Below are 21063 nucleotides of genomic sequence, written 5' to 3' on the forward strand. Positions count from 1 at the left end.
TCAGCTCTGGCAAACCAGTCATTGTTGGCTGACAAAAAACAAACGGGGATGTACTGAAAACAGGATACGTCAGCACCAAGTCAACCCCAAAATTCAGAAAACGTTTTTTTTTTTTTTTTTAGTAAAGGTAGTACCAAAGGTAGTGGAAATACTAGACACCAACAAACACAGGTACGAGTACGGACACAGGTCCAAAACAACTGTTGTTGTGGCTATAGACAACCAAAACTAGTTGGTAAAAGGTGTCAGAGCTTTTTCAGAGACGGTATCTAAGCAGCTCAAACACCGGCATCTGGATCTGTACACAGAGTTGAAGCCAGTTTCTGTTGTTGACTTCATATTAATAACATGCTGTTAAAAAAAAAATCACATCCTGAAATTCTATCATTGCTGTTTGTGCATCTGTTGTGGGCTAAATTTGGCTAACGTAGCGATAGCTCATAGCATCACAGCGTGTGCACGGCAGCATTTTAAAACAACAGCTCATTCTGAAATACATTTATCAGAGTTTTTATTTATTTTAAAACAAATCTGGTACCAAGAACTGTGGAAATTCAGCAATATAGAAAAGACACTAAGCTGAACATATACATGCAAAACACACAAGGTGAGGGATGAATGCAAAAGCGTTTGACTTGCACTCCTGTTTACTCCTGATTCATGGAGACACTCATCACACTGGAGTCACTTCAGCTGTGCTACATGTTAAACACACAGGTAACACTGTGATGATTCAGCCCCTCATTATTATTCATTCCTGCTACAACGGTCACAATGCATCATGAATGAACCATGTTCATGGAAGACTTTGAATAAAAGCATTTTAATTTCTCATGTTGTGCTTTGCCATTTAAGTTTTCAGTTTGCCGTTTCCTCCCTGGTATCTACACAGCACACAAACAGACAAAAATGCATTCCTAGCATTATATAATACCCGGTATCAGAGTTAACCTATGTTATTTTCTACCAGGAACACCTAGCTGCCTACTTAGAACAACTTCCCTTGAAATACCTGTGCATTACTGTCATCATTTCCTCTCTGAGAAAAGAGTAGGCTCTTCAGCTCACATTCTCACTCCCACTTGCAGACAGAAGACCGTTGATAGGTACCAGACCAGCGCTCTCCTGCACTTATCTGCAATTTCCGCGATTAATCCCCTTTTACTGCAGTCATGCATCCGTCATGGGTAACACTGCAACAGCATGCGTGTGCTGGGCTAACAGACACAACCATTAGGCCCTGTGATGACTGCGCTGCCGTACACGCTACCTCAGAGCTGCAGATGTGATGAATGCTGCATTAAAAACAATGTCACTAGGATTCAAACAAACCACAATAAATATTTACACTGCCGATTGTTAAATGCTGCCCAGATTCTGGTGTGTGTGGAGAGAGGAGCAGCGAGACAGAGAGAGAGAGAGGGAGCTCATTATGACAAGAATCTTCCTGTAGTGTGATGGTAACTTGGCAAAAGGGAGGGGAATCGCTAAGTGTGCTCCCTCTGTTATGCCTGAAGATTTGGCACATGCACTCACAACAACAACAGTGATGTAACCTGGTAACAAGCCTTTGGCATCCGTACTCTCGACCGAAACCCGGGTCATACCTTCCATATCAACGGCTTTATATCCAGCGTGGGAGAAGCCCTTGTTTTCCTAGCGATTGCAAGGGGGGATAAACAGGGAGGGGTGGGAACTCTGCTCACCTGCCCTTCAGTCAAAGAGAGACTCTTCACTTTTTCCACCCCTGGAGGCAAAGGACTTAGAGAGTTATTTTTGAGATCTCTCAAACTAAAATAGCAGCGCGTCTGAGCATTGTGATTGCACGTGAGCGCTATAATCTTGCAGCGGCTACCCTAAGCCTCATCTTCATTAAAAAACAAAAAGTAGGTAACGGCAATGCCAAGGCAACAGCTTTTAATGTCAGTCTTCCTTCTCAATTAAAGGCTTAATGGTTCCGCTGAAACCACCCCCAGGAAGAAAGCATTAATAACCCAGTCCTTACTTGCATTTTTAGGATGTGTCAATTATCGCTTCAGCGCTCACGCGGCTGAGCACATTGTTGGGCTTATTGCAGCCTACAGCAGAGCCGCTCGCCGACGGAGGCCTCTCGCCGCTCACAGAATGTGCAGGAGTGTATATGCTTCACAATGCAATCTGTGTGTCAGTGTTATTAGTGCACTGCATTTTGTTAAAGTTGGTTTTTAAGATGCAGGCGAGCAGACCTCTCTGCTGTGCTCTTAAAAAAGAAAAATGGTATACATGCTCTTTCTGCTCCCGTACTCCCTAAATCCCACTTCGCCTGTGGTTGAACAAATCAAGTCCATAATTATTCTGCCAATCAATCGGGAGCGCAACTGTGGCTGTGGGGCAGTTAAACGCTGAGGAGAGAGAGATGTCAACAAAGCAGAGCTAAACCCCGAGATCCTCTAAACCCACCGAACCTTAAAAAGGCAAGAGAGACACCTTTGTCTTATTAGTCAGTGCCAAACAAAGGGCGCTCTTCTAAATATGCGGTAAAGACGAAAAGCATCCAGCTGCTGCAGACAGAAAGACGGGCAGGCTGGGCAGAGGGACAGAGGATCAGAGCAGTCGAAGATCTGGGAGTTGTCTGGGGATCAACTGAGCTGCTTCAGGCTGTTTGGAGAGGCCACAAAGCCAGAAAGAGGGTATGTAGCCCCTGAATCCAGACACAGCCAAACCAAGAGAGAACTGTGAATAGATGCAGCAGCAGATATTGGAGATATCAGAGGGATGCTCCGCCGTCAGCCACATGCCATGTTGTGGGTTTGGTGGGCTGGATGTAAATGTATATATAGATAAAAGGAGAGATGAGCAGATGAAGGGCGTGCACGAGCAGCTCGTTGTGCAATCTGCAGGTCAATACAAAAACCCCCACCTACAACATTCCAGTAATTGAATAAGCCTTTCCAGTGAATCACAGCACTGATCAGGAGGGGTTTGTCTCTCTGTCCCTAACAGCTTGCCTGGGAGGTGGCCTTTGTTTTGGAGGTGGTGGGGGTGCCCTGACACCGACCATGCGAACCCAATTACCCCAGTCCCACGGCCTGAGGGCCCGCATTAACACAGTCCCCCTGGGAGGTTGACTCCATGCCAGCCTGGCAGCCAGCAAGTTCCTGCTGCTGAATCACAAATAGACCACTTAAGGCACTGGCAGGCCAAGCGTTTGGTGGCAATCTTGAGGGCCTATCCTCATCTGCATTGGCTAGATCTAGCTCTGTGTCATTGTTAAATACCGAGCCAGTCTCCGAGGCGAGCGGTGAGGTAAGATGAGCTCCAGTGTGTCTGCCACGGGATCACAAAGCTATCTGTTTTCCACAAAAAACCCACAGCCAGGAAAGTCTTGCACTACCTGGGAAACAATTCACCTCATTAGAAATTAATCAGAGAAAAGAACTGTCGTCCAAACTACTAGCATTGTCAGAATTCAGTAATTGCCTGAAAATGAAGTGGCAACGAATTTGATATTCAATTCATCATTCGAGTCCTGTTGTACGCCAGAATTCTCGAGTTCCAGCGTTTCAGCAGTGACAATACGCCAGTTTTCTTTATTTAATGTGATATTAAACCGAGAGTCTTGAGGACTTGAGTTATTTGAACAAAACAAGCAATTACAAGCGATAATTTGGGCTTCAACAAATTAAGAAGCACTTTTCACTTATGACATTTTATAGACCAGGCAATTAATCATTTAATTAAGAAAATAATTGCCACCTTAATTTATTACAGGAATAATCAGCACACAAATCGATCGCAGGCATTAACCCTGACAGACACGCATGTTCAAATGTTTGCACCGTGATAAAAACTACCAAAAAGTGTTCGCTTTAAATAACAGCGCATATTTAATTAACTTGTTTTTTTTTTTGTCCTATTAGAACTGAGACACCAACATTAAAATAAAAAGTTAGAGCACATTTTCAAGTGCTACAGGAAGCGTTAAAATGAACCGATGCCAGAATTACCCGAGTGTGATTTAAAGGAATTACCTGAGTAGCCGTCGCATGCTTTGAGAGCAGGAATCAGGTCATGAATTTCAAATTCAAAGACAGTGGATCAGCATTGCAGCTATAAAGCTGTAACACTGGCTACACAAAGAGAGAGCGCTCGCTTTCAAACCCGGTAAGTACAAAGTCAAAGAACTCAAATGGAGCTGAAATAGCTTGAGGTTTGGTTGATCTGGTAGATGTTCCTCTCACGTAAAGCCGAAAATCGTCTTCATTTAGGACGGCGCTGGAGCTGGAGTTATAATTAAAACCATTTTGCTTTTTAATCAATATTCAATCTCTCAGAAATAATTAACAGCATATTAAAGAGTTTACTGCCTGACGGAGCTGGATGCCTCTACATCATTAAGCTGTAGCAGCGCTGCTCTTTGACTCCTCGTGTCCCATTTCGCTGGTTTACGGCGCCTCCGTACAGGCTCTTTAAAATGCTCCTGGAGTCCTACTGTACCTGCAGATAATAACACAGTCCAGTGATAACACGCAGCATGCATACGCTCCCACTCTCATCCAGACATGGCTTTTAACATGCTACTCCAAGAGCTACTTGAGCGAACAGGCATGTGACAAACGTAAGGCTTATGCAAGGCCGCTGAATGCACGGGCGTCGCAGCACATAAAAGCAAACTACGATGGAGGTTTTCGCGGCGTGTTGCTGAGAGGCGGCCACCTGCCATAAATCTGTGCCCTTTCCCCTGATGATAATGCATCCAGCAGTGGAAGTTGCACAACAACACGGCACAGAACCTATTAGTGGGATTAGAAGTCACGGGTCAATAGTTTCATATTTTCTTCACTCTCTATCTTCAGCATTACTCAGACATCGTAGCCACAAATGGACAGGAGGTTTCTGACCTTCAGACTCTGGAATCGCTTTGTCAAATACAGAATATGCAGGTCACACACACACACACACACACACACACACACACACACACATATCAAGAGCCCATGTGTGCATCCAGACACCCTGTCAATTTCAGCCTAGCTGCTCAAAAACCATCACATACTTGAAGAGAGATGTATCTGCAGAACAGTGTGAAGGCACTCCACTCAGCTGTTGGGTTGAGCCAACGCTGCCTTGCGTCACCAGGAATTGTCTGTGTTTATACTAGCTAATAAATTCCTTGGGCATTCTCCAGATGACTTCCATGGTAATTTGAGGGAAGCTTGGTTTTCGTCTACTGCTGATTAAGGAGAGAGCAGCGGAGTAAAACATGAAATCGAGGCTGTCTGCAGCCCGACCGGGAACGACTGACCAGGAATTCGTTTGGAACAGACAGCTGTTGGTGTCTCTACCTGTTCGCTTCACCCTGCTTCGTTCCACATAATTTCAATTAACTCGGTATCCTGGAGACGATGTTAGTATTTATCTGGGTGTGGACAAGAGGGGAAGGTAGCAGCAGTCATTGTTGGTTTAAGCTCTGCAGTCAAAACACCTACTGGCAGAGATGTTCCCGCCTCACCAGGAGTCACAATGGGTCATCACAAAACCGGAGGATTTACCATCACAAACACCACACACGTGACTGAGGCCTACAGTCAGAAGTTTTTGGCTTCCACCTCCTAACTGACAGGACAAGATGTGACGGTAACTCAGATGCATTGGCACTCTGCCTCTGGTGCCTTTGACTAAAAGCTTTTAGGCAAATAATGGATTTGCTGCATTGTTTGAGCACAAGTGACAAATTAGCCATGAGGCAGCCTAATACAATGGAGACGCTAAAATAAGGAAAAATCATGACTAATTTAAGGTGGATGTGTGTCCATTTATAGCCTGGAAACACACGGCTGTTATGTAGTTTGTTTTGTTAAACGTTCGCTCCACAGATTGAATGAAAATCAGAATTGTTTTTGGAAATTTAACAACGTGATCACAACGCAGTTTATAGGATTTACAGAGGATGGCGAAACAGCTACGAAATGGTGAATAAACATGGTGAGAAAAAGAACATTCCTCAGAGCAACACGGGATAAAACCAGGTGCTGAATTTTAACAATTAATCACATAGGAAGCCAACCAATGGCCTTAGCTTTAATATAAATATGCCGTAAACGTTACCGATGTTTTGTAAAGGTACCTTATAGTCTGATGAGGAATGGACCAACCACAGGATGGAATAATGCTTAAACTAAATTAAATTCCTTCATTGATTGACACAGATGTCATAGAAATGCTCACATGAATGTAGTAATTTGAGGGTGTTGTTAAGCTGCTGACTAAACTCTACATTATGAAGACAATGACTTTTCCCAGTAGCGAGTGAATACCCATATCATTAAATCAAATGGGTAACAACATACGAACCGCTGCTGAGGCTTCTGAATCCATTACAAAAGCTGCAGCACTGAACGAATCAACCATTTAAATCTGCAAGTCACACATCAGGCTGAGCCCAAATATCAATATTTCAAAGCGATACTGGTACATTTATTTTCAATTACGCCACTCGGTGCACTCTTCAACTAAGCATGAGTCCACCTGTTAGTCAGTCAGTCAGAGGCAAATAAAGGCCACGGCCTGAGAAACTCCAATGACGTCTCCACCCGGCGCTCCCTGTGACAGGCCAAGCCGTCAAAAACACAGGAACTCCCTTCAGCGTGAGGTCAGGCAGCAGTCTGCTGTCAGAGAGGCAGCACGAGCACACTGTTGTCCTATTGTGAAATTATCTGTGGTGTCTCCAATGGGGAACTTCAGTTTGAGAGGAGGAAGGTGAAGAAGCCGTGTGGGCCGCTGACATTTACCGTCTAGCGTAACGTCGGCCACGGTGGGCTCACATCAGATACTCCAGACGAGGAAACTATTAGTGATCAGTTCATCTTTCCATCTGTTTACTGACTCCTAGTGTATCTCCAAAATAACGCCTTCAGTCCCACGGATGGCCTTCTGGGCCACAAAACCTGGAGTGAACTCGGTCCTGGTTGCGCCCCAGAGTTCCCCAAAGAGTTCCCGCTATCAGGGCCCCAGGTTCCAGCGGACAAACAACTACCGTAATATCCAGACTATGAGCGCACCTGAATGCACCCACTAGCTTAAAAAATAAAACCAGGTGTGTACATATACAGGCTGCACTTGTCTATAAGCTGCAGGTGTCCACGTTGGAACATGAGATATTTACACAGAAAGATTTTTTTAACTTTTAATTAAATATGGTAACACACACCAATACCGTAAATGCTTTTTTCCAAACAGTGCCTGTAACACGGCTGGTTAAGAAAATAAAAACTACAGCAGCCTACCAGGAAAAGTCATTGATCGCTATCTTCGTAAAAATCGCAAAAATCCATAAATTAGCTGCACCGTTGTTTAAGCTGCAGTGTTCAAAACGTACGAAAAAAAGTAGCAGCTTATAGTCCGGACATTACGGTAATTACTTACGAGCTCAACTGTTGCATTGACCAACCAGGACCTGGTACTACTCAAACAAAACCCTGTGACTACAGAAATTATAAATATTGCATTTATTCTGATAGAAAATAAATCTATGTTGGTAGAGGAATCTATGTTGATGTTAAAGCTACGTGTACGTGGCTCACGTCTGACTGGTCCAAAAGAGTTAGAGAAATAAAACTATAACTTAATGTTCACTTGTCAACTGTCTCAATCTGGTTATACGCTCAAAATTAACAACAATAAGCAGGAAAACAAAACAGTTAGCCGTTTAGCACTTTAGCTTTTTTGCTGCTTGCTTGAAACAAACGAACATAAAAAATGGCACCGTTCTCTCTTTCCATGACAAACGTACAAGTCTGTCTGATAGGAGCTGAATTACTCCAGATGAAGGATTCTTGGACCCACATATATACCATAAATACACAAACTATCCCAACACCATGCAGCCCTCCTTTCCGCCGGTGCATCTCCCTTCCAACATGTCGCACAACCACGCATTACAAGAAACAACACAATCGCAATGTTGTAATCTCAGACAAAGCCTTTTAATCCATTATCTGTCTAATTTGCCTAATCTTCACGGTTCTGGAAACGCGGCAGAAAGCTAACACGAGGATCACTTGTTTCCTAAGTTAGTTTTTGACTTTTAGATCCAGCGGCTTACAGCGTCTGGGTCAATTTAGGCCAAAAGCTCAACAACTGCGCTCCTTGGATTTAAAGACTCGGTGACATATTGTAGGTGTCAGCTTATGCGAAGTGTCTGTTAACCTCTGATTGATCTGCAGAGCTCATCAAAAGTCGGGAGTGCGTTATTGGATGGAGACGAGCCAAAGCACCCCAACACTGACTGGGGATTTAATTCTTTATGAGCGAATAAAATTACATTCACGTGGCTATTGGACAGCCGAGCACAGACTAATGAGGTTTATGACACAGCTCACAGACTGCAGTGAGGACGGTCGGTGAAATATGTGTGATGCTCATCAGTCAGCAGCACTGTGGTCACCCATCTTTATGAATCAGTACATCCACTCTGAGGATAATCTAGAATTATCGTTGTATGAATTTTCATCTTTAAACTATTGCTGTGATTCCTCTTATCATTCAAAATGTTTGTTGCCATGCTAAAAGCCCAGACATCCAGAAACCTGAAGCCTGCATCAACAACAAGCAGGATTTCAGGATGCTAAACTTCCAGCAGAACCCATACAAAAGCCTCATTACATTAACTAACAGTGATGATGATGAAGCAGTTTTTTTTTTCTTTTTTTTAATTTCACACCACGTCTCGCTGGTGTAAAAGATAAGGCTAATTAACGTGGCACCATTTGCATCTTTACCTCTGTGTCTCAACAGCGGAGGGAAGCGAGCGAGCGCAGCAGGCTAATGAATGTTTGATTTGAGAGGAAAGTCTCTCTGTCACCTCCAGCGCTCCTGACATAACCCTCTCCTAAACCCCTTAAATTCTCATGCTCTGCTATCTGGCAAGGCTGTCTGCGTCTCACCTTTTCCCCCCTCCCACCTTCCCTTCCTCCGGTTTAAATTCCTGAGTTCATCCCCCTCTCCTCGCCCCCCACTACCACCACCACACAGGCTGCGCTCATTACAGCGGATTTGCATGTCTGCTCCAGAGCAGTATGAGAGGAGATGAAACAGAACTCCCAGTGGCTGCCTCTGCAGAGCTTCACTCATCTGACAGAAAGAGCTCCACTTTGGGCCCCAGACACAGCCAGCAAACAAATGCAGGCTTCTTAAAGGGGCCACGCACACAAACAAACACAGAGATACTCCCATGGAAAGAATCCACCCTGCACAGGTTTCAGTTTAAATATATCTGCATGTAGGAAATCAATTGAAACACAGACGTCTAGCTCTCTGCACATTCCCCATCCAGACGGCTCACCTGGGAAGGATGAGGCTTCCAGATACGGTACCGCGCCATCAGTCTCCATTCCCACCGAGACGCCAATGGCCGTCTTTTTTATGTGCGTGTCAAGGTCTCCGAACCCGTCCTCTGGATTTTATCAGTCAGTTTATGAGCCAGCGATGACCTGGTGCTCATTCAAACCTACAGACGACCATCTTTTTTATTTTCTTTTTAATAATCATTTCAATTTAACTCACATGTATAAAAAAAATACTTGAGAGTTTCTCTTTTCTTTTAAGGATATTGTTTAGTACCATAATAATTAATCGACATTGGTCAGACTATTTATTAATTGATATTCATTAATTGATAAAGAAAGTAATCATTATCTACAATATGATTAAAAAAAACACTAATCAATTAGGATGTATATGAGTTTAGCTTCATATTGTCTAAAACATCCATCCATCATCTCTACACCTTAATCCTCACTAGGGTCATGGGGGGCGGAGTCTATCCCAGCTGACTCAGGGTGAAGGCAGGTTCACCTGGACAGGTAACCAGTCTATCACAGGGCTACACTTAGAGACAGACAACCAAGCACACTCACATTCACACCTACGGACAATTTACAATCACCAATTAACCTCAGCATGTTTCTGGACTGTGGGAGGAAGCCGGAGAACCCGGAGAGAACCCACGCTGCATGGGGAGAACATGGAGACTCCACGCAGGAAGATCCCGGGTGTCCTCACCGGGACGCCAACTAGCGACCTTCTAGCTGTGAGGCGATGGTGCTAACCACTGATCCAGAATATAATACTTAATAAATTGTGCAACACTCCAGAGAGTTTCTTGTCCTTGTCTATCTTTTGTGCACCAGAAGCTCAACACACAGCTCACAGATTGGACTGTATAAACTGCAAAGCTGCAAAGTTTCCATAAAAATAACTGTCTGGCCATTTGTCTGTTATTTGATCAAGTCTGATGTCGAAAGTGGTTTAAAAGAGCATCTTTAATTTTAGCACAAGCCGCTACAACAACACTCAACAGAGGAAAGATAAATACAAGCCGATACTACAGCACGGTGACCGCCGCTACACCAGCCAGCATGCAACAGGACGCAGGCTTCATGGTCAGTAGACACGAGTAAATGTCACACACTTTGCTAAATAAATCGCAAAACCACGAGAAAGGGCAGAAAAAAGTCCATGTTTCGTTTTTGGTCGGCTTCAATTAGGTGCTTTTGTTCTGGATGAGTCACTTGGTGAAAGCGGTGCATCATGTGCCATGAAACATGAGTCACTGTGAAAGAGAAGGGCACCGAGTCCTGTAGCGTACCAGCTCCTGACCCGACCCGTGCTGCTCCCCACTGACCACAGACTGCACTTTGGTACAATAGCACCGAGGCTCCACGGTCAATGAAGGGCAAAATAAAACGCTTGGAAAGCTGGAAAGTATTTTATATTCTTTTAATACTTCGCCTAAACATGAATCAAGATGCATTAACAACTTCAATCTGCAATTTGAAACACGTTTATTGCATCACATAAGATAACAGGAAAAGGAAAATCCTACTCAGTCTGCTGTGACTCATACGACGGCTTACTAAGCAGACGAAAAATAATAAGGAGAAATTAAAAATGAGAACTTAGACAGTATTTTTGTTCCAGTACTTTCAGATCCATATTCTTTGACAAAAATAGATAAATGTCTTTGATAGAAATCACTTGCTAGCTTACTGTATTTGAAGATACACAGCAAATACGAAGCCATTATTGCGACATAAAGGTCAAGCGTATTGATTTAGGAGCCCAGCACAGAACAGGGAGCTGCTGACTCTCTGTAAACTTGTGTGAAATCTTTGCCCGGTCGTCTGACATGAAACTAGAGTGTGATTTCACTGTGAAACTGCACTCCGTCGAGCAGAAATAAACCACCTCACAACGTGCTCACTGCCATTCAGAAATGACAATTCGGTGTTGTACTTCTTTTTTGTATTTTGCAGGGTTTGCACTACCCCAGCCAGCGGTGGTGACGGCGGTGGCTGCTGACGTCACAGCAGCCCTTCTGCCACCACAACAAGAGGCAGACGACAACCTCTGACTTAAACAAAAACTTGTTTGCTTTACTGGTGTGGCGCAAATTTAAGAAGTTTCTTATCAAGCCACACATACTGGCCTACGACATTCTTCTGATGACTTTCATAAGATGAACCCAATGGATGAGTACCGTTTAAATAGTCTCAGCTCTGTAGAATTAATAAATCTCTTTTGTTTTGGATGCAGTAGGCTCCTGACATCTTGAATTCATAAAACTGTTTTTTTTTCTTTTGCTGAATAAGTCAATCTGTCGACTGGAAACTGCTGCCATGTGTGTATACAGTAAAACTCCACGTTGGGAAAAGGTGAGAAACATCAAAGCTCTACTTCAGACCGATGCGCTAACAGGCCGAGCGTCACCACAAAGTTCAGCGGCCCCATAAATACTACGACAACGCAGCTGCCCGACGTGTTTTTCATTCCTTCAGTCACTGTAGTGATACACAGGACCACATCCTTTATGCAAAAACTAGACGGACGATGCTACGCACTGTACGAGCAAATCATGGTTTCACTACCAGAGGATGAAGATAGACAAAATGAAGTGCTCGATAAAAAAACAAAGCTACTGACATTACATGCACAAGTGTCCTCTCCACATTTGTCTCCGAGGCCTGGACTAGATCTGGACCCAAAGTCAGATGTTTACTCGGCAACAGGAGCGATCGTTCCATCCTGTTTGGTTTGTCAAATGCACCTAAAGTTGCTCCGTTCATGCATTCTGCAGCCTGTGTGTGACCTTTTTGACTTTTACTCAAAATGCGTCCAAAAGATGATTAAAAACCACTACTGCAGCTTTACCATTGATTTGCATGCCCTAAAAAAGCATATGTCACCGAACCACACATATGCTTTCCATGATTAAAAAGCATAAGTGTGGTTTCATGGCAAATAATATGTGGTGCCGTAGTACATTTTTGGGGGCGACCATATTTTGCGGTGGAGCCAGAAACAGAAAAACTGGCACCGGTACCGTTCTGTAGCTCTGCTCCTTGGTTTAGTGGCAATAATATTCTAGCAAACCCACAGCCTCCATATACAAGGACGTGCTTTTGTAGCAGGCTGATTACAGTGAACAGGCAGCCATGCAGGTGAGACACCGGCCGAGAAATTTCATGGTTGGGCTTTAAAAAGGTACCAGAAGGATTTCACTAAAAGCAGAATGTTTGATAAAACAAAAATCAAAATGCCCAAGTGGTGGCCAAAGTGGTTCACCACTGGGACCTCTTATAAAGAAGCAAATAGATGGAGAAAGTCATCAGAGAAAAGACAAGATAAAAAAAAAAAAACCAAGAGGTTTCAAAAAGGCAGTCATTTCGGATGACTAAATGGGGATTATCAGGCGTAAACCCAAGCAGAAATCAGCATTAACCAAAGACTTGATAATTTGTTCCTCTCCAATTATAGTCACTTTTGTCGGAGCATCATTTTGACTTTCTGTGAGTGGGCTCGCACAAAAAGGCTGAAACCGGAGCAGTGTGAGCTGCCTGCAGAACGTAGCTGGAGTGTGGCCAGGCCATACAGTGCACATTAAGTCATTAAAGTCCCCATGCTTACCGTCCCTCCCTAACCCCCCACTGTACACACCAGTAACTCCCCAGCACTAAGCCTTTCAGACCAAACGCCGCTCTGCCTTCTGCATCTTAATAAGAGGAGGGAAACTAGAAGGGAAGTGAAGGCATGGCAGTCTTTCAGAGGAAGCCGAATAAATGACTGAACACACACCCTGGGGCGGGCATGCCGGGGGGTTTCCAGGAGGTCGGCGCGAGCGGGGCCAATCGTGTCAAGACGAAGGCGGCAGACTAAAACAAAACTGACATATCAAAGGAGCCAAGCCTTGTAGAAGGGAAAAGAGCAGCCAAGACAACACATTCAACTGCACAGCTTGTTTCTGCATCAATGAGAGACAACACGACCAAAAAACGGCAATTAGCGATTAAAGTGGAATTTCCATCTGCTGCAAAGCGGCATCTTTTTCCAATCAAAAACCAGCTGAAGCCATCCCAGTGATCCTGTGGCCTTTGATCCCATTCTTGTTTTCTTTTCGGAGGTAGGCAAACTGTAAAGCAGGCGCTGGAGAGGCTGCTTCTGTTCCCCAACTTTCCAGCTCCCGTCCTAATCCATATAATATGTAAACGCAACTGTTCAAACTCTACCTCGACGCTACAGCCAAAACTCTATCATTACTAAAACAAACAGACTAGGCCTTGAGGCAACTTTCACTGATTCAGCAGATAAATGCTTTGTCTACATGTACAAACCATAATCTCCGACAACCTGGATAAACTGGGACTGAGCAGCATGAAAGCACACAGATAGAGCAGGATTACCAGAGCACTTAAACGAGTTAGATTTTCAAATTGGCTTGATGAGAGCCAGTGTGGCCTTAAACTCAGTTTGCGTCTAATGAGATATCAAAGCTCAACTGTTTACTACATGTCTTCTTTGCTTGTGATAATGAAGGGAATCCTCGGAGGTGGCTGCCGTGCTGACACAGCCTTTAGGTGCTTAAATCCAAAAATGGGTGCATTAAGTGCATTTTAATTGACTTATATTTACCCAGTGCATTGTCTTGCAAATAAAAAAAGATCTTCTGGCACTCCTAGAAGACATAAAAAGTAGGTCACTCAGTCTCCTGTGAGTCATAGGTTTTGGCAGGAGACCAAGAAGAGCAGGTATGGGAGACGGAGCTAGAGCGGAGCGAGGCCTAATGGTATACCGATACCGCTCCTTCACTTTTATAAAGATAATCAAGGTTACTTACAGCTCTGTGCGTTCTGCGCTACGCCGTGATATTAAGCTAAATTGAATGCATATGCTTAGGGAATAAAAAACAGAAAGCTGGAGCGTTACACGCTTAACTGTCTCCAAAATTTACACACAAAAAATTATATTGTAGCCAGGCCTCCCGAGGAACATTTAATCCTAGGAACTGCATGCAAACTCGTCTACGGTCTTTTCATTCCACGATATAAATTTCCTTCGGCGAGGCAGAGAGCGATGTCTCAGATTGCAGGTGCAGTCTGGTTTCTCTCCAGAGCCGAGGCCCCGGGCTCTTCTCCCAGGGCCACAGCACCTTGGCAGAGCGGCCGACTCGTGGGGTCAACGCCGGGCCTGAGATTTCCAGCAGAGGAGGTGACTCAGCCCGGTCAGCGCCGTCCGTCACACGGCCACCTCGGGACGAGCGCATTTTTGAGGCGGTAGACGTCTCGAGCGTTGCGACCAACACGCCGATAATTTCTTAATTACACCGGGCAACTGGCACAGACCACGTCGTCTCAGCCACGGAGCCCCTCCTCCAGCTAACCTCACCGCCCTCTCATTCATCCACCCTGAGGGAAAGGCATGCAGGCCAGAGGAAGTATGACTCATCTGAGTAACAAGATGCATTCTTCTGAATTCTCCACAGACGTGTTGTTTGCTAAGTGAAAAGCACAGGAGAGCATTGCGCAGAGAGAGATAAAGAAAAGAAGATAAACGGCGAAATGAAACGATAATCAAGAGACGGACTACGTGTGAGAGCAAGAAAGAGTGATGGGGTGGGAAGGATGGGGCAAAAGCGAGTCATCACTTGTGTGGGTTTCCTGGTCCACACAGATCAACATTTCCTCCAACTCCACCGAGAGAATCCTTGGCTTCTGCTAGGGGTTTTCTGAATCACAGATGGAGACTCCAAGTACTACATCTAAGGCTAATCCATCAGGTTTCACACAGAAAAAAGGCAACAAATGACGACAGCAGAGAGAGGTTTTGACGTGCGGTTCTGCTGAGCATGCACAGGATAATGAGGCACAAGCAAGAGGTAGAAAGAAGGAGCGTTAAATCATCGAGTCTAACGGATCCACCGCGGCTCATTCCCAAATAGCACCACATCTGCAAAACTTGGCACTCGCCCCTGCAGATCATGAGCCTCACACACCACATCACACACAGTCTCCAACTTCTACATGAAGCTATTTCTGGAGCCGTCCACATCAGCATTGTCTGAAATCACAAAACAAATGAAGACGCTAAACTAATGCTGCGATTCCACGGATAAATGATCCATCTCCCAGCAGTTTACTGAACCTGAGTGATGTGGCAGAAAACCACATTCTCAGGACTCCACCACTCAACCTCACTAAGCAGGCTTAGGACGATAGACTTAATTAAACCTGACCTTCTCTGACTTTCCTCTCAGTCTACGCTGCAGATTGACATTTAAACATGTGAGAAATTCTCCACTGTTGGTACACCGCCACAGAGCGAATGCACAGCACACAGCAATAAGCCAATAAACCTACGAGCACAGACACAATTGCAACTTGCATTGCACACTTCCTTTACAGATATTAATACTGCCGTAGTAAACAAGCAAACGGTTTACAGAAGAGATTATCCCAGCAAGCATCGCTGACTATTTTCAGCAGCAGAATTAAAGTCACTCTCAGAGAAGTGGATTCGTTTTGCTCCAGCCTGGTAGCGCACCTTGGCTGTGAATTTACACCTGATATTTTATCTCTTTAAATCAACAGTCAGTATATCTGGTGTTCTGGTGAGCTGCACACACAACGTGCACTGTTTTTCCTGCTCCTGGTGTCGGTGCACACGAGCCATGCGCCGCCTCGCACAGCAGACAGATTATCATATTCAATCAAGTCGGTTTATGTCAGACTCTCCACGTGTCATTGCCGTGGTATCACCTCTAAATTGCCGTGTCATGCATGCAGTCCACAGACGGGAGCTGCAGGTAACATCTGGGAATATCGTGTTATTAAATTGTCATTTCTTGAAGAGATTTTAGCACAGGAGCCGCTGCCACCGTTTGTACGATCTGTCATAAATAACAGCTTTGTGGCTGCTCATATGCAGACACTATTGGTGCTAAAATTTTTCAAAATTGAGAGCGCTCCCCGTCTCTTCCATATGAAAAGAACCTTTGCTGTGTTTTTACCTGAGAGCGAATCTTCTATATCTGCCACAGGAGCCGCTGTAATGATTAAAACAGACACCAAATACTATAATGAAAGCTCCACTCTTATGACTTAAGCTGTGTCAGCTTAGCAAGCTCTGCTTCCTGCTGCACACAGCACGAAGGTCTCCTAAGAGCGTGAATCATATAAGCATATCAACTCCTTCTACTGAGCAAAGAACAAAAAACACTTACACCGATACCGAGGGCCTATCACAACTCAAGGACAAAGCATACAGTATGATGAATTATTAAATCCATCCAGGCATTGAAAATTCACATCAGTCGTACTCATTTAGGATTTGGCTGCTCATTAGCACCCGTGTAAGTAAAATCTCACACCTACTACATACGTTTACTCGGAGATTTGGTGTTCATTAAGCTGATTGTGTCGCTGCAGCCACCTCATGCTGTTTCTACATAAACACTCGTGTCCACACGTCTCTTCCAACTCCTAAATTTGAACTTAATAAAAAAGATAAGATCAAACTTGCACTTATAACAGGACCGCTTCAAAATTTATTAGTCTTTTTTTGCAACCACGAGGCCTGCATGAGTCACAGAAACCACCGTGCACTGCAGGAGACGCCAACCCCCCACCCCACCCTGTTCTCCTACACTTTCTAAACTTACCCAGCCAGCTCCAGTGTGGGTAGTTACAGTAGTTCCCCTGTAGAGAGATAGTCCCTGATTAGTCAGACCGGGAAAATAAACGGATAAACACTTTCTGATAAAGCGCGTTTCTGAGCAAATGTGCCGATAATATTAGGCAACGAGCCAGCTGAATTAAACACTGATTCATGTCTACATCCAGCTCCAAGCCAGGACATGAATTAAAGCATACAGGACTAGTTCACTGACAAATTCCACTCAATAGGCTGGGAGGTGGTGCTGGTGGTGGTGGGATGAGGAAAACTAGACAGTGTATTGCTGGATGAATAAAAAATGAAAGTGTAGTGCTTCAGTAAATTCGCTCTCTCCATCCCGTGAGGAGGGGGGGGTGGGTGGTGTAGGGGTTGGTGGTGGTGGGGGGGTGACGGTGGAGTAGAGGCTCGTTTGAAAACCCAACCAGCGCTGCATTCCCACATCCACCCGTATCCAGCGAGGGGCTCTTTAAAAATTCATTAATTTACAGCAAAAATAGATTAAAGCACCCAGCTGAGCAAAACTCAAAATTTGGCTCCTGAATAACATTAATGATAAAACATCTCCCTCCAGCCCAGGGGGTTTCGCCTGAAGAAACATCGCTGGCTTCTTTCACCTTACAGCACCTTGAGAATAATTTATTTTCAATCATTACTAAAATAATGCATTTCTAATTGTCATTTTTAATTACACTTTTCTTCGGATGGAAGAAAAAAAAAAAAAAGATCTGAGCAAAAAAAACCTGCAAAAACTAATTAAAATCCATCCAAGGATATGCCATTCCCATGATGCCATGCCAATGCCATTCTATTCACCATTTGATATCTCAGCTACAGAGACTCGATGACAGCTGCTCCAGGCCCCAAAAACGCCTAGAACTGCAGTTACAGTAATTGCTCTGGCCAGCACTAAATGAGGTTCACTTAAGTGCAATTATCCCCCTCTGATCTCTCACATAAAGAGACTTCTTTAACATGGAGAAGTGGGCTCACACAATGCGACTGCAAACAAGATTCAAATTGGAATCAGGGAGGCATTTCCAGCAGATGAATGGCTTCATAGCTCATCTGCATTCTAGTGATGCACGGCGTCGCTAATGAAGACTGAGCTGGTCCCTTCTCGCCAACACGGCTTCCATGAGAGCAGAACTTCATATGAGCACGAGCACGGGAGAAATTTCTAACAAAAGTGTCCGGTCATTTGGTGTGAGGCGCGTTACAGGACAGCCCGGCCTCCACGCAGAGTAAACAGCTGCTGAAAAGGAGGATACTGGGGTTTTTTTTTTCCTCCTCATCCATCCAAGGAGAAAAACTCACTGAAGGACAAGATGATGGGCGCCGAAGTGAGGAGAAAACACTAAAATAACTCCACATTCCAGAGCACAGAGACTGAAACAAGCCCACTTTGGATCCGGACCAAAAATAAGTTATCGTAAAAAATCCTAAACGGAGGCCTTTGACCGGCAGCATCAGCAGTCATCACGGATAAATTGCCATCTGCCAATCGCATAACACAATAGGTCTCCAGCCTGAGGGCTGAGATGTGGCGGCCTAATAGGGGTTGCAACAGAGGGTACCTGTTGGGTGCTGTCCAACTACACAGGGGGGCGGCGGCGGTGGTGCTGGTGGTGGGGGCTCATTTTGCCACAGGCTCAACTACCACCAGGAGTCTGATAACTGCACCTCATGGATGGCCATTTGAATAATCACTTCAACAAGGGGAGAAATTAAAAAGCCCTCTCAGTGAGACCGGCAAGGCACCGGGCCACACACTGAATTCCAAATGAGGAGTCCGCATTGAAAGAGTGGAAACCCATTCTGAGTTCTCTCTACTATACCGGCTCTCTGACCCCTCACATATTATCGAGATCAGACCCACACCAGGACTTTAATCTATCTAATCTGTTGAATTACACCATCACAGCCCAGTTGGATTTATTTACATTCACTCTAGTTTCCCTATAGTCTTCTGCAGGTGATGCCAAAGTGATGTTTCTCCAGAGATGATTGTGTTTTTGGCATCTCACACACACACAAGCCGAACACCTGAAGACCATGGACAAGTAGGTGTTTTAAACCATTAGGCAATAGACTTCTCAAAGACAACTACGGGCTAAAACCAACAATTAAAAGAATCCCATCCTCCTATGGTTAGAATAAACAAACGTGTAACCGTCTCCATACTTTACTTCCAAACTATTCAGTCCATTCATTAAAGCAGAACAAATAAAAGTCTGATCAATATGGTGCAAAATAGAAAATAAAGTATTGTTGTCTTATGAACAGCCTGAATGCAGGCGCCCTCAAGTCTGCACAACATTATTCAGAAATTAATAATCCTTATAATCTGAATTAAATGGACTATACTGTATTTCTTTTTTAGAGGAACACATTTTATGATGCTATGATTCATACTTTTGCCAGCTATCTGTAAAAAGCACACATTAACTGTACTCTGGTTGGGTTCTTCCTGGAGCCAGCAAACAGCAGCAAAATGTCATCGTCTTTGCCAATTATTCCACTGCTGTTTTCATACAGTCGCTTCGATGACGTCGGTTATAAAAACAACACTTTTGTAAAAAGTTCAGCGAAGGCATGAATGAATTTAAACCAACCAGGTGCGAGATTACATCTACCTCGCTGCTACACACACCTACTTTGGGCTTTCTGCTCTTTGCTGTATTTCTACTTATATATTGCTCCTGTTTTTATTATTATTTATTAGTCTTTTTTTTTTCTTTCAAAATCAAGGACATGAGAACTAATACCACAAACATGTGAATGTGAGCTGGCATGACAAATAAAGTTCCTTGAATTAAATGACACAAGAACCAAAGCAGTGCACAAGCTGAGATGTCTTTTCACATTAACAGCCAATTCAGGTAGAGTTTCCTTTTTAGCATCATCTCTTGAAATGCAAGGAGAAAGATTATGTGACAAATATTCATCTCTTGACTGAAACGGATCTGGCTCTGCTTACCTGGATGGGCAGCACCAGAACTTGTGTGTGTGTGTGTTTTGTCCAGCTGCATGCACAGATAGCCTGGATCCGGACAGCTCTGTAGGCCTGCTATTTAAAGGATGGGTGATTAAGAAGCAAACCAGGTCTGACCTTTGATTGTGGGTGCTGACTAACGCTGTGGGCATTTTGCTAGCTGAAGCAGAAGGTCTGGCGGGGCTGGGGGGCAATTTATAATGTTTGGTTTTAGTCATAAATTCAACCTTTTTACGGCAAAAATAAATTGAGCAAGAGGGCATGCGATGATGAGCTAATAATTTGCACGTCGTTGCCAGTAGATCATTAAACAGCAGCCTGCGCCCTTCATTGATAAAACCTGCACAAGTTGACAGCGGGGCCGATTAAGAGTTCAGCCATCCATCCTCTAATAAAAGGCCGTCAGGAGGAAGCAAGGACGCCGTTTTGTGTACAGCTGCACGCAAATGCCACAGCTGTTGGGTTTAAAGTCGCAGCGTTAACTAATCGGTGTGTGAGCTCGCAAGCCAACTAGTGAGACATCAAAGCGATGAAAACCTGCCCGGAGAAATGCCTCCGCACACAGGACCTGCGTTTAGCCGCAACGCCGCCTGTGCCATCTCAGGACAGTCCCCAGCCACCGGTCTGGAGATCCATATCAGCGCCTTCAAATGCACCTGGAACATGTTCTGCACTTGTTGATCGTCCGGCCACATGACGACCCAGCGCCCCGCGGACTAGTTTCACATGCGGGGACGGTGATTTTGTGGAGGAATCCACCAGCCGCCTGAGAAACACACGATTGACAGACGAGAAAACACACCGCAACAGCTGTGAGTCAAAGAGCACGCCGGAGAATGACACCGCCGGGCTCGCACACTCACTCCACGCCGGACACACAGCGTCTGGCGGAGGGGCTAGCTAACGGTGGCTGTCGGAGGGGCTGGGGTAGGTCATTCCCCCGCGAGGAAAACACACAGACACGCACACCTAGCCCTGGCCCTGGAGACAGCGCCGACAACGCTCAGCTAAAGTTAGCTGGCTACCCAAACTGGCTAGCTAGCTGTCAAAGTTGCCCTGTCAGTTGTCACCGGTTGCACGGCGCT

At 44.7% G+C, this 21063-nt stretch overlaps 1 protein-coding gene across 1 annotated transcript in view; it reads right to left on the reverse strand.

The window, feature by feature from the left end:
* The window catches only part of foxj3 (forkhead box J3), a 70681-nt gene that overhangs the window by 49115 nt on the left and 503 nt on the right, over positions 1-21063 (reverse strand). The window lies entirely within an intron of this gene.

Source organism: Stegastes partitus, unplaced genomic scaffold, assembly GCF_000690725.1.
Source record: "Stegastes partitus isolate 25-593 unplaced genomic scaffold, Stegastes_partitus-1.0.2 Scaffold14, whole genome shotgun sequence".
Classification (NCBI taxonomy): Eukaryota; Metazoa; Chordata; class Actinopteri; family Pomacentridae; genus Stegastes; species Stegastes partitus.